Here is a 13537-nt window from a genome sequence, read left to right on the forward strand (position 1 = left end):
AACAAAACAAACAACAAAAAAAAAACAACAAAAAACCCTGGAATAAGGCAAAGGCTAGAGGTTTTCCATTTAGAGAGAAAATAAGATGCAGGTGCTAAAGAAAACTGCCTGTTTAAATTGTATTTTTTCTTTTTCTGTTTCATTAATCTCTTTTATCAAACCTCTTTATTTTATTAGACTGTTTGTATGCATACTAAGTATGGAGTACGACTTACAGCTACCACTGTTTTAGTTTCTCCATGATAGTTTACCTTCTGTTCATCTCCTTGTATTCTGAGTGCTTGGCTTATATTTCATGATCTCCAGAGCAGGTAAGATTTCCCTTGCCTGGGTTGATTTAAAAGGATAAATGGGTAATTCCCAAGGATCTTCACCCCACCCCTGAAGAGCACAAAGAGTTTTTGAATGTGATATTTAGTTATTAGTTTTTGTCACTATAGTGACTTGATAAGTTTTCTCATTTGACACTGTAGGTCCTAAAGTAAGATTTTAAAAAAATCATTTCTTCTGCCCCAATTAGTTTTACTGCTCAGTTTTTGGAACTCCAAAACACCTTGTTCATTTGTGTTTGCACTTAATCTCCTAAAAAAAGCAAGATAAAAAAAAATACATTAAGTTTTCCAGACCCAGATCCATAAACTAAACCCCCTAAATCCTTAGGACTTGTTGACAGACTTATGTGCCTGTTGCTTTCCTCTGAAAGGCAAAGTAGCTCACTTGAGTTTATCATCATGGCCATATGAGTAGGCAGCACCAGGAGCACAAGGGCTCAGAGTGCAGGGCTGGAGTTCAAGAGTGTAACCACTTGTACTTTGACCCTAGTCACCAGGAGACCCTGAGGTTGGGTTCAGTGAAGATTCACAAGTGCCAGGGTGAAGTCTGTTTTAGGCATCCTTATGAAGGGGATGTAACTTCCCCATGCATGAGCTCTGTTAGAGAGGGATGACACAAGGTAGGAGCTTTCTTCTTCTCCATGGCTTTTGATTTTCTGTTTCAGGAGCTGAATGCCAAAAAGCTATCCACTGTGGTGCCGATTTGTAGGTCCAAGTATCTAACATTAAGCGCTGAAGTTACTTTATAATTAGGCATTCATCTTTCAGAAACATTACCCATGTCATTCTAACACATCCTGGGGATCATCAGATCAAGTCTGACATGACATCAAACTTACTGCTGCTTGTTATCAATTGCTGAATTTTTTGTCATTTGTTATTTCTTGCTGTTTATGTTTGTACTTTACATGGAAACACCTGCCCTTTCCCCTACATTCTCTAGGAAGGTTGAATAGCCAACCTACAGGTCCCAAATACCCAACTGGTTTCTTTTCTGTCAACCCAAGGATGTATTTTCAGTGTTCAGAGAACAATACCTAAGTAGGTACTATCCTGTTTAGGATTACAACGGAAATTGTAATAATACTTTGATGTCAATTGATCTAATGGACATTCACAGGTTGGGTCAATGGTGATGCAAGTGCATCTCACACCTCAAGGAAAAGAAACAAAAGAAACAAAGTCCATTTATAGCTCACTGGAAACACATACCGGTAAAGCGGATGTAAATTAGAAATCTTCAGTATTATAACTGTGCAGTTTTTCTATTTATTTAATATGATAAAGGAATAAAAATATTCCCAGATATACTAATGAGTCTTGTTTTTATTTCACCTTTTATTTCCAACCATCAAATCTTGTAAATTAGGAATTATTGTATCTCAAAAATTTCATAATGAAGAATAAACAACTTTTTTACACTTCTTCAATGAATACCAAATCAACTCTTACTTTTGCAAAGCCTGGGTGATCACTCCTCCTGGGATTACAGAACCACGAAGTCTGCTTTAGAATACAGGATGAGGTGTGAAACATTCCTGATGAATTCAGGAAGCTTTGGAAGGTTGAAGAAGAATAGTAGCAGCAAAGAATGGATGATGACAATTTGGAGAGGAAGAAAAGGCCAGAAGAGATTCCTGCAGTGCCTGCCCAGACCAGGGAATTGATCTTCTCTGGCCATCTGCTGCTACAAAATTATAGAATCATAGAATGCATTGGGTTGGAATGAACCCCTAAAGGTCATAGCAGACTCAGTGGATGACCCTACACCAGCGGCTGCCTCCCTGCAAGGACACATCTTGTAAGGTCAGTTATTTACAGCTTTCTTGCAAAACTCTTCTGAGCACTTTTCCAAAATATCCATCAGGTTCATAGCAGGGGGGGTTGGACTAGATGATCTTCAAAAGTCCCTTTCAACTCATACCACTCTATGACTATGACTCAATTAACCAGCCACTTCTTTTTCTCCAGCACTTTACCAATATATTCACAAACATCTTGAGTTTTCTAGAGCTCTGACAACAGAGGTCACAAAAAATTCCCTCTCACTCAGTTGCTATGCAACAAACACAGGAGGCAAAATACAGACAGATCAATAAGGTTTCCTCTGATTTTATTCTAAACTTTGGTTTAAGAGTTGTCTCTTCTTCCAGATTAAGTCTATCAGAACATTAGATATCACCAAAAGCTCATTTTCTTCTTGATGATCGGGAGGTCTTTTCTGTTTTCAGATTTCTCCTTACCTATATTTATGAACTTAGTAAAACCTGTGTTTTAAGTCTTTTTTTCTGTCCACTCTATTTTAAGGAAATGAGAAATCATAGCTATACCAAAAATATTTTACAAGCATAAGAATACAGCAAGAAATATACACAGTACAATAAAATGGTATGCCATGCTCGTAGATGAGCAGGCAGGGAAAGCTATTTGCTTGAGAAAATAAATCACCTCTTGCATAACATAATGCATAAAATTAAACAGTCCAAAAATACACCTTAACATAACTAGCAGTCCTATAACTAAGTAAAAATATTAAACCAAGAAATTTTAGGTAGGTCAGCTACTTTGAGTGTACAAAACAACCAATATTTTAAAAGAGACATGATATGTAGAATATGAAAACATTTACAGCATTTCTTAGTGATCTCGCATTCTTGCATCCAGGAACTCTCCAGAAATGGAAACACATTCCAGCTTTACTTCTTCAGCGTAGGAGCCAGGAGCTGCGTGCAGCTTCCAGCCCCATTTCAGCAGTAGTTAAAGACAGTGCAAAATTTCTAGTTAGAGAGGTGAGTGGTTAGTCATGTGTGATTCCCAAAGGGAAAACTGGCTGCTTTGTCAGCCAGCTGACCTTTTCTTTTTGCTGGCTGACTGTTTGTTGGGGTTGGATAATTGTGCTACTTTCTCACACGTGCTGTTTGCTATTGTCCTCACCTTGTCTCTGCCATACACTAAGCTCAGTAAAAACAGGTGATGACATCCCTTGTGTAAGCACACTCATTGCTTCTTTTAAGGACAGCCCATATTCCAGTAACATGGGCTCAGTCTCAGTACAACCCAGGAAGATTATATTCTGGATGTTAGTTATTGTATCAGACACATTTCTGAAGACAGCGACAGGTAGTTAAATGTCCTTCACTACATGAAGACAATTCCCTTGCTCAAGGACTACGTTAGAATAGAGACAGGCCAACAGTTCATCATATCTTATACAATCCTGCCATAGGATTCCTTATACAAGAAAACTACACAAATACCTACAAGGCTTTTGTGCATCTGTTTGAATGACTTCTCCTTGCATAGATAATTCAACTCCAGAAGACCTTTACCCTGGTCAAATTAGCAGATCCTTAGTAAAAAGGGTTACCTGAAAAAGTCAAGGGGGAAAAAAGAAGTAATATATGTAAGAAAAGTGTGGATTTAGATAATCTTAGCTAGGCAGATGAAAGGTAACTTATGATGGTAGTTGTGTATGTCTATATGTCATGGGCGTACAACAGTGCTGACATATTTTTGGTTTTCAATTCCTTGTAAAAATATTCTTGGACTGTAATCCCTTGTAAAAAGCTGCTAAATCTATGTCTAGACAATAATGTTTGTCAGAACAGTGTAGCGGGAAGAGCCTTTCTTGCTCCTGAGGCTCGACGAGCTGCTGACCTCTCCATGCCTCGCACCAGAGTGAGCTTCTCTCTGTGGGTGTGTGTCCCACCTTTATTGGCCCCCTGGTAATAGGGGGCCTGCCCTAACCAGGCACAGGTGGACTCACACCCACTCTTTGGCAACTCAAGGCACCTGATTTATCTTGTTTCTCTACATTTCCCCCCCTTTTTTTTTTCTTACCCCAGTTTGCCCTAGCTTACAAACATTTTAACACTGGTTACAGGATACACTTATAGCTTACGGGATTTAACCCTAGCTTACAAACATACAACACTGATTACAGGATTTTTACAAACATTTAAACATTTTACACTTATAGCTTACGGGATTTAACCCTAGCTTCGACTGACACAAACATACACTGCTGCAGCCTAGGCAAACCGTTCAATGTCAGCCCAGGCACTTTTCACAAAGTCTCTGCCTTTCCGACTTGAGTTCTTCTCCCTCCTGTATCTGCTCTTCTCTTGGCTTCCCTCTGCTAAGGGGTTTCCAAAGAGAGAATCCTTATCTTGGTTTCCCTCTGCTCAGAGGTTTCCTATCCAAAGACCTTGCTGGTCATACCTTTCAGGGAGAATGTTAGCCCAGGCACTTTTTCAAATCAGGGAGAATGTTCCTGTTGCCAGCTCCTCACACTGCTGCCTTTCAGAAATTGTTCTTCTTTCAAGTTGCCTGCATTTTCCACCAAATGTAGCGGGAAGAGCCTTTCTTGCTCCTGGGGCTCAACGAGCTGCTGACCTCTCCATGCCTCACACCAGAGTGAGCTCCTCCTTGTGGGTGTGTGTCCCACCTTTATTGGCCCCCTGGTAATAGGGGGCCTGCCCTAACCAGGCACAGGTGGACTCACACCCACTCTTTGGCAACTCGAGGCACCTGATTTATCTTGTTTCTCTACAGAACAGCTTTTATTTATTTGTTTGTTTGTTTATTTTCCACCTAAAACAACACTCATTTGCCCCAGTTAGATAATAAGTGGACAAAAAGATTAAGAAACATGAAAGCTTTTTTACCCCAGTCTTCCCTACACCTTGTCTTTTTTGGAACAATATACTAAATTTGGCTTTTCTAAGCAAACTGAGTTGTGGTCTGGAGGAGACAAAATACATTTCTTCAGTCTGTGTTACAGTATAGATATATAGTCCATACTGAAGCACAAAGTAGGAGCTACCTATAATTCCTGTATATACAAGTCGCCTTTGGTACTAGGAACTGTTTAGCTTGGTTTAGGTCATTTACATATAAAATCAAGATAAACAAACCCACAGGCTTCATTTAATCTTGATTCTTCACAGTTATCTGCCCCAGGCTGAATGTGATGCAGGTATAGCAGCTCCCTGCCTCAGTGTTTTGGCTACTTCGCACCCATGGCCCCGGGAGAAGCCCTGCTGTGGCAACCATGTGCCAGGCAGTGGCTATTAACAACCACACCCCTTGAGCCCAGCTTCCCTCTTCCTCTCTACCCTCACTGTCAAAAATAAGCAACTCTTTTCCGAGCTTGGTGGTTATCAAACAAGCCAATTCACTGTTCTGCTTTGAGTACAGGATATTTTCCTAGATGGTGTGTAATCACAATTCAATTGTGCAAGAGGTCTTTTTTGGTTTAACTGCAGAAAGTCAGACAAAATAACAGCCAGCAGTTAATATGATCATTAATTTAAAAATTAGTATCAGTTATTGTCATTCTCTGCATCAAAAATGTAATTTAAAAATGTCATAAATCACTATAAACCCCCTAAGCACAGTAAGTGATCATGTGTGATTCTCTCATTTATTCACCTGATCAGGAGTGAGAGCCATATGGCAATCGTATATTGTATTATTACTACCACTATTATGATTTCTCTTAAAATCTTGACTGGACAATACATTTTATTTATAAATTTTTAATGTTGACAATTGTAATAAAAGGTGATGAAATCTAGCTTGTGGGTTTTCTGATTGGTTAGTTTAGTTTGCTAGTTTGTTTTTCCCCTTCCCCCTATTTTTATCCTTTGGGAATAGAACATTAATTATTTCTGAAAAATAAATGCAACTGAGAAAGCAATGTCCCATACATGCCTGGTCTTTGATGATAAAGGCCCAAACCTTGACTATAATCTAGTATAGAGAGGTGGTATTGTCCAAAAACCAAGATAATTTTCCCCTCTGTTTTCCTCTTCTATAATTTATGTGAACTTTCACTTTGAAACAACTTTTGTTTTTTTTTTTTTTTCAGGAGTCTCAACCTTATTTACAAGTCCAATACAGCCCTCAAGTCATAAATGTTTGGGATTTTTTTCTGGTCAATACAGCATGCAGCAAAACTATATTTGACATTCCCAGATGCTATTGATGGAGGATTTTTTCCACCTGCTATTGATCTGAAAAGCCAGTGGCAATAGATAAAGATAAAAGTCCTTGGTGTTTAAAAATGTGTGATTTTTGAAAGATATGCTCTGTGACTTTGGGTATGTATACTTTTGATTCCATTTTCATCTAATATCACTGAGATTTACCTAGTTTTTTCACTATCTGCTTTCCACTCAGGTATAACAGAGATCACGCTGTAATTGCAAGGAGAACTGGGAGAAATATTTTCAGCAACAGTTACCTTTGCTGTTAGATGCTGTCTAACAATATCTAAAATTTAAGATCCTGTTTTTTCATTATTCTTACTCATTTACCTACAAAACTGCTACTATAACTAGCTAAGAAATGTAGCCAAACTGTTGCCAGTCATCCGACTTGAGAATGTTTCCCTCCCAGTTCTAACATTTAGCCCTTAGCTAGCAAGGTTACAAATTTATAGCTTAACTGGACATAGCTGAGCATTTTTTAACTTTAAAAGGTCTAGTTAGTAGGCTCTACATCATTTTCTTTCTGTCTTATACCTTCCCTCACTCACAAAAGTTAGAGATGATGTTTAATTTAAAAACAGAGATAAAAGTGCACATTTGTAAAGCTTTGTGTTAATGGTATTTGTGTGAATCTCTCCCATGTGGTGCTTTGAAAATGTAGTAAATGAAGCTGGTCAATTTTATTTTAAATATCCCCATTGTTGAATTTCATGTCCATTTACTGGAGAATAATGCTCTTTCTAGCAGAACAGAAGAGTGATGATCTTTATTCATAAGACAAATAAATGTTTAAAGTACACATCTACTAAAGGTTGAAATTACTATGAATGAGATGAATTGTGACTTTGCTAGATATCCAGTGACAGCTATTTATGAAAAGAGGTACAAACCTTTTGTTGTTTTATCCATTCTTTTTTATCTTTGATGAAGATTGTGATGAAATACAAAGAAAATGAAACAATACACCGATGATTTATAATAATGTATGCTAACAAAACAAAACAAAAAAAGCAATAAAAATGTCCATTGAGCATTCTGGTATTTTTATTTAATCTCTGTTTTGGCCATGTTTTGAAGCTTATGTTTTTTTCTCTGCACAATGTAGTGAATAGAATAAAGAATTTAGACTGATATTAATTCTCCTGGAAAATTGGGTCTTTTAATACACTACTTTGTAGTACCTTAAAATAGTTCTATTATACTTGAAACTGTTCTTAGTATATGAATTTAGAGGTGCATCTTTTGATGGCTGTTCCCTGTTTCTTGAGGAATACTGGACTCTCTGTGCCTGAAGGTATTTACAGTGGTGGTAACTGACAAGGTGGATGCAAATGTGCTTAGCATGAAGACAATAAAAAAAGTACCCAGCAACTGTTTTAATTCCTATATCCTTAAAGATCCCTGCACAGCAGAAGTTTTTAGTTTCTTGATGATTTCTCCCACATAAAGAGGTCAAACATAGTATGGTCAAGAAATTTGAGATCTTGGTTATCAAATCAAACATGAAAGTAGCCCGATAAAAACATGACAATTTTTTTTAGTAACAATAATGCTTACAGAACATACAGAAGACTAAGTAAGTGTATGGTAACTGTGTACAACCTTTGTGGCTGAAGAGAAACCAGAAAAAACTTGAATGAAAGAATCATAATTGCTTTTATGATTCTAAGAAAAATTTGCTCCTCTGTCATGAATGAACATCCCTGACTCCCTCGTTATATAATGAGTCTCATCTACATTTGAAATAATCCCTTGTGATGCATATTGAAAATTCATAGCAATCTAAGGACTGCACCAACCCTTTTGTACTGCCCACTTCCTTCCTCCCTCCCCAGTATTTCATTAACAAATACATTCAAATTGTGTTTCTTCTTTTAGTTACTCAGGACTTGTAGTTTCTCTCAGGAATGGGTATGTTCTGCCAATGTGCTTTTAAGAAATACTTGCTATATTTCTCCAGGATTACAGAAATACTGGTCAGTCACAAAGGTTTGCACAGGTCCAATAAGATTTGATGCAAGGACATGATTCTCTCGAAGGTAAAAGCTAACAAAGGGATATAGCAATGCTTTATTCTGTATAATCCTTCTATGTTATCCTTCCTAGCTTATCATTTTATGAGCTGGTACAGTAGCTTTCTTTCAGGAAAGGAAGCCTTTATCTGTATTAGATTGTAGCCACTTCTCTTCTGCATGGCCACACGACATTGTGAAATAGAGGATACGAATAAGAAGACTGTAGAAAAGGAAAGATAGCCATTTTTAAGCTGAAGCAAAGGAAACTAGTTTGTTTGGGGTTTTTTGTGGTTTTTTTGGGGGGAGTTGTTTTTTTTGGGGGGGTTGTTGTTTTTTTTTTTTTTTTTTTTTGTCATTCCTGGCTATACTACAGACTTCCTATCTGTTGTTGAGAAAAAACTATCATAATGCCTATGCACAAAGGGGCTAATTAGGTCTGTCATTCCCTAACTTTTGAATGTTTGATTTTGCAACCTTAATGTTCTTTTAATGTCTTTTGTATGCAATATACATCTATGCAGTTTCCATTTATTATTAAAAATTGATAAAACACTAGCTTTTAATGACATGCATGCTTAACTATGCATCCTTAATGTTTTCAATATAATTTTTAAATGGGATTTTGCATTCAGCAGTGTCATTCTTTAATCACCTAATATAAACAAGGGCCTTCCCATGTTTAATAAATTGCAAAAGTGGGTCATTAGACTCTAAAATATCTCTGACTGTAATTGTATTTTTCTGTCCTACATATTAGAAGCTATTATTCTGATGAAATACTCAAATGTCAGACACCAATTGCAACTTACTAGCCTGGAAGTTGTCACTGCCTTGGTCAAAGAAGGAGACACAGATCTTGCTTTTCATTGCAGGAATAGACCTGCTACAATGATAAAACCTATACACTGCCCTTATGGAAAGATATTTTAATTTTCTAAGCATACAATTCATAAGGTGCAGATGGCACTGAATAAACCACAATGGATTAAACTGATACTTTGATACTTGCAGGGTTAAAACATAGGCAGACAGGCAATGAATAAGAATGAAGACAACACACAGTTTTTTGTGCTGTTCTAGGAGAATAAAATCTTCGGAGGTGCTCTGTTGCACAGCCATATGGTTTTTTTGCACTTAAGGCTTGTGAAAGTTTAAAAGATTAGTAAGATTACTAATATTAAAGTCTAAGCCCAGAAAGTTCCCTAGAATCTTAAGAAATGACAGATATGGGAAAAACATAAACTGAGGTGGGCAGGGGATACACCAAGCTTTGCGCTAGCTTTGAAAAAAATTCATTAATTGTACAATAGAATGCACTTTTATCTGGACTAGACTTTTCAACTTTATATGCTTGTATTACTTTGAGATACATGTTACTGAGACTTACTAGATTGCAAAATGAATTAAAGAAAAGAAAAAACCTGGTTACTTTTTTTCTTTTCTGTAAAATTTGAAACAGTTTAAGGCACCATGAAGAGTTTTGTCAGTAAGCAAATATTCTGGAAGACAAACAGTCCTTGTCTTTGAGTTCTGCAACACAGATCTAGGCCACAGAGAGCATTCCTAGCTTCTTTATTTAGGAGCAGATTTGAAAAAAAAATCTTAGTTTTTTCTGAAGCTAAAATATGTGTGCATTTCTTCACATACACTGTTCTGTTTTGGGATTTTTTTTTGTATAGAGAATTATGGATTGGTCACAGAGAAAAATATATACCTATATAGTCCATATTATTACAAGAAGAAAACCCTCTTAATTTGGTTGATGACCAAATAACATATTTAAGTATCCATCTTCTTTTCACAAAAATATCACCGAATTTAATATCAGAAGCCATAATAATAATGGTGTCTGTTCCTGGAAATGGCAATAACTTCTTCAGTTTTTTAATAGCAAAATGAATTCTAAATTAATAATATTTTGTAGGAATAGGAAGTAATCTTATTTATACAAAATAGAGTATTGAAAAATTACAGAATATCTTCTCTAGCTGCTCTAGATCAGTGTTTTTTAAGAGGACTGGATTCATGAGAATTAAATCTATATTTTTACTTATTAATGTATAAAAATTTTGTTTTCTGTCATAATCCTCATTGAATAAGTGGTATAGAATTAAAATAATTAAAACACTGCATTACTGATTGCATTTAGCATTGATGATGGTAAATTCATGGAGACAACCTGTTGGCATATTGAATGGTGGAACTTTCATCCCACAAGAAACATGAGAATTTAGTTGACAGAAATCTCACGAGGTCATTAAGAAGTGCAAAGATTTGTACTTAAGGTGGAACAAACAGCCCTGTGCATCCACACAGGCTTGGGAACACCCTCATGGAGAGTCCTCAGAGTACACCAACACTGGTGATATTGCTTTGATTTAAAGCTTGGACTAAATGATCTTCAGAGACCTTCCAAACATTACTGTAATAGTATCATTATTAAGTCTTTTATTATATTTCTTATTAGTATATTTTTTTTATATTATTATAATCATTAAGTTTTCAGGGGGTGAGAGAAAATGGGTAGAAGTTATCCCTAATCATAAAGTTGATGTTCTTTTAACACAAAGACAGCTGAGGAGTTCACCATTCATCCTGCAAAAAGAGACGGTCTGAAGGTCTGTTTGAGAGCAATATTAGGAAACCTGGACAATTTCCACTGGTTACTTGGAACTTGCTTAATTTACATAAAGCTGTGAAATTGCTGTAATTTACCATGATATCAAAATATTCTTTAAAGAGCACACTAACTATGGTGCTGTTGAACAAACAAAAGTTAATAAAATACTTTGATAAATCCCTTTTCAGATTATTGTAGTCTGTAGACTTTGTATTATGGCAGTTCACTAGCCTGACATAAGTATTTAAGAAATAAAATTTATCAACTTTGCTGCAGAAAGGCCAAGTATACTACTACAACAACATCTAAGTTAATAGCTTTCTCAGTGTCTGTGAATTAGGCAAGCAAAAGAAAACTAAAAATAAGCATACTTAAATGATATGGTTGCACCCACCCAAGCTGTGAGGACCCATTTTCTCCAAGAGAATGCTGTGGGCAATTGTGTCCAAATCTTTCCTGGAGCCTAGGTAGAGAATATCTTTAGCCTTTCCCTCATCCCCTAAGTGAGTCACTTTGTCATAGAAGGATATTGTTAGTTAAGCAGGACTTGCCTTTCATAAACCCATGCAGACTGGGCCTGATTGCCTTGTTTGTTCTTCTGCATGTGCCACATGATTGCGCTCTGGATGATCTGCTCCGTAACCTTCCCTGGCACTGAGGTTACACTGAGACGCCTGTATTTCCCTGGATCCTTCTTCCAGCCTTTCTTGTATTTGGGCATTAATTGGGACTTCCTTGGTTAGACAGTACTACTGATAGATGATTGGGAAGTGGTTTGGAGAGCACTCCTGCCAGTTCCCTCATTACCCTTGGGTGTATCCCACCTGGCCCATACGCCTGTGTCTATCTAAGTGGTGTAGCAGGTCCCTAACCATTCCCCTGTAAGTTTTAGGGACTTCATTCAGCTCCACATCCCTGTCTCCCAGCTCCCAGTTTTGGGTTTTTTTGGTTTTTGGTTTTTTTTCCTCTGGTTTTCCTTTCAAGGTCTCTGTTAAAAACACCTGTATCATTGTTTCCTTCATTTCTAAAAGTGCTGCAATGCGGAGAAAAGAGACATATGTGCAATAAACTGATTTTTAAATTTTCATCAGTTTTGTTGCAAGGCAGACTAATTTTACACTATTATCTTTCAATCATTATATGTTTCAATTGAATCACAGACACACCAGCTGTGTTAAAATGTCTGTGGGGATATTAACTTCATACGGCATATGAACCTTACTTCTAATTCTGTCTTAATATCAAGCAACCAAATGTATATGGCTCCTGACATTGTGTGTGCATCTAAATGTTCTGTTCTAAAAAAGATACAAAAATGATTTTGATAAAGTGAAATGTTGAATGGTGAAATCCAAAAAAATGCCGCTGAGCTTTACATTCATTGCAGACTTGATTTAAGTTATTATTTAATGCATGTCTTGCTTGGAATTCTGATTTCAAAGTCTTTATTATTCATGAAATTGATTATCCTATGCTCTTACTGACAACTTTATTCCTACAGTTGTTCAGTATTCTCCTTTAACGATAGTTTTTTGTCTATTTTACTTTTTTGATCTAATTTGGCTCCTTAGTAAGCATAAAGATGTATTTATTATGTTACAGATGCACTTGAAATGTATTCTGGAAACACATTGCCATGTGAAAGCATTGTTTCCTGATCTCCAGATTAATTAACATGCAGTCATTTCTCACAGAATCACAGAATAATCCGGGTGGAGACTCTGAGATCATCAAGTCCAACCCTTGATCCACTACCACTGTGGTTCCCAGACTATGGCACCGAGTGCCACATTCAACCTCCAGGGACGGAGAGTCCAACACCTCCCTGGGCAGCCCATTCCAATGTCTGATCATCCTCTCTGTAAAAAATTTTTTCCTAATGTCCAACCTAAACCTCCCCTGGCAGTGGTTAAGTCCATGCCCTCTTGTCTTACTGGTAGCTACTTGGCAGAAGAGATCAACCACCCTCTGGCTACGCCCTCCTTTCAGGGAGTTGTAGAGAGTGATGAGGTCTCCCCTGAGCCTCCTTTTCTCCAGACTGAACTCCCTCAGCTCCCTCAGCCCTTCCTCACAGGAAGGACCTGGCACTTGGCCATGTTGAACCTCATCCCATTGAAATCAGCTCAACTCTCCAGTCTGTCCAGGTCCCTCTACAGAGACCTCCTGCCTTCCAGCTGATCCACATTCCCTCCCCAAATTAATGTTGTCTGGAAATTTGCTGATGATGGACTCAATCCCCTCATCTAAATCATCAGTAAAAATATTAAACAGAACCGGGCCCAGCATTGATCCCTGGGGGACACCACTGGTGAGCGGCTGCCAATTGGGTCAGCACCGTTCAGCACCACTCTCTGGGTGGTCTGGGGGCCTCCAGCAGTTCCTAACCCAGCACAGAGTGCTCCTGTCTGAGCCCTGGGCTGCAGGCTTTTTCAGGAGAATGCTTTGGGAGACAGTGTCAAAGACTTTGCTGAAGTCCAGGCAGACTCCATCCCCAGCCTTCCTCTCATCCACCAGGCAGGTCACCTGAGCATAAAAGGAGATCAGGTTGGTCAGACAGGACCTGCCCTTCCTCACCCC

The sequence above is a fragment of the Calypte anna genome, chromosome 2, assembly GCF_003957555.1.
Source record: "Calypte anna isolate BGI_N300 chromosome 2, bCalAnn1_v1.p, whole genome shotgun sequence".
Classification (NCBI taxonomy): domain Eukaryota; kingdom Metazoa; phylum Chordata; class Aves; order Apodiformes; family Trochilidae; genus Calypte; species Calypte anna.